This window comes from Notothenia rossii (genome assembly GCF_949606895.1).
Source record: "Notothenia rossii genome assembly, chromosome: 1".
Lineage (NCBI taxonomy): Eukaryota > Metazoa > Chordata > Actinopteri > Perciformes > Nototheniidae > Notothenia > Notothenia rossii.
In genome coordinates, this window is record NC_136912.1 from 80,192,234 (window position 1) to 80,194,413 (window position 2,180).

Genomic DNA, 2,180 nt, shown 5'->3' on the forward strand with positions numbered 1-2,180 from the left:
TATACCACATCTGCAGAAAATGTAGAGTGAGCACAAAGTTTTTGCCAGGTTGATTTGATAGCCTTGGTTAAACTATCCTTAAGCTTTTGAGGTGCAATTGTTTTTTTAATGAAATAATTGCTGTTAAGAGGATTTGATGTAGGAACAAAAAATCTGTCAAAATCGTTTTTGCAGAGAGACAGGCAGACTCCTGTGTAAAGAAAGATAACAAGAAGAAGCTGGTTGACATGCAAACCAGCTTTTCATCTTGTCAGTGGAGCACAACCAAATGAGACAGGTGGAGAAACTACACAGCATCACCTTAACCTGTCAGGCTGAAACAGCAAAACAAAAACTAGCAAAATGCAGCCAAACACCCTCCCATAATGGACAATAAACACAAAGGAAATATTTATTCTTGCCTGACAGGGAGAATTTGGCGTTTTCCACCTGAGAGATCCCAGGGGACGCCTTTATAGTGGTTCTTCAGCACGCTGACAGATATCACAGCAGACAAGGCGCACATTGAAAAGCTCCTCACTTCCTTGGGACTGTAAACAGTCAGTTAGGACTTTCCTTAAACCGTGCCTGTGCATCTGTATTTGACATAATCTAATATTCAGACAAAATGCAGGGAAAGAGAATAAGTCCATGGTAACATATTTAGTTGAACCTGTGTAGGATCACAAACTCAATTCAAGGTTCTGGTGTGTGTGTATTATCTTTGCCAGTATTTATTTAGATCACGGTGTGAGCTATCATCTCAGGATAGACAAGTTTACGCGCCAAAACACGGGTAGCGCCATGACACTACACAAATGCACTTCATTTCCGCCGGAAGTCTTTTGCACAGCGTCTGTCGGTGTAAACCGATGTAAACAGTCAGACGGGCACTGGTGTAAACACAGCGATTTCGATGCTAACAGTGATGCTAGCTTGGGAACACGATTCTACTTCTTTGACTGGAGATGGCGTTACTCTCCCCCACCCGAATTCAGTGCAAAACTGGGAGGATAACATGACGACGTGGCCCAGCATAAAACCAAAATAAACTGCCTTATTTAGGTCATGCCCACAGGAGCCAACAGTTGTCTGTTGTTTACATAATGCACAATTTACATGATCTCTTTATGCTGTGCAATATATCATATGTGCCTGTACTGTTTGAGTGAAAATAAAGTTTGATGTAATTTAATTTCATTATTGCACTGTTATTGCATTATTGCATTTCATATGTTCCTTAGAGTGCTACAATTTCTTTTAACACAGTTCATCATTCATATTAAGCTCATACTGTACATAAATAACACTGAATGAATTAATTGTTGAGAGGAAACTAAAGAAATGGCTTCAACAAGAAAGATCACATGTTTAATCCTAACAGGTATTACAAATTAAAATATAAAAGCAGCCCACACAATTACATCACTATGAAAATATTCATATATAATATTAAAAAATACAATGCATGCAGTATTTGTTGTGTTTATCTGTATTTAATGAACAACATGGCTGGGTGCTGGGTGCTGGTTTGTGGTCGTAGCACTCTCTATCTAACCACTCGTTCAGGTGCTTTCTCGAGTGATTGCAACCAACTACCGCACACGTAGTTCCCGAACCACTTTTCTTCATGTTGTAATTGTTATATCCTCTTTGTCTCTGCGATATCAGTGCTTTGTCGGCACAACGGAGCTAGCTAGCAAAACAAACCCAGTCCGCCAAAACGGAAGTGCATTGCATCGAAGGGAGGAGTTCAGGATGTAGAGCGGAAACGGCTCAATAACTTGTGTATAGAGCATGAAGTAGCTGATTTTGAGAGAAAATACCAACCATTAAATGTGAACCTGAGAACTCAGACATATTCAATAATATGTGTTGGGTCAGCATTCAAATCTTTACAATAACGAGATCTAACCTTCCTGGTTAGCAGAAACCTTATTTTAGTTATTTGGATCGATCCAATGAAATGAAATAATGAACTACACTTTGATCTAAAGCATTTAAGGATACCTGTGCATGCCACATTGGAATAAAACAGCACTTAAACATAATTGCTAAAGTGCACCTCATGCTATTTTAAGGAATATATTATGGGTCTCAGATATATACAAATATATAAAAACATGTCTATGATGTGTTTTGCTCAAAATATAAGCAGATCATACATTTTAGACATCCCTCATATCCCTGTATTCCAGCCC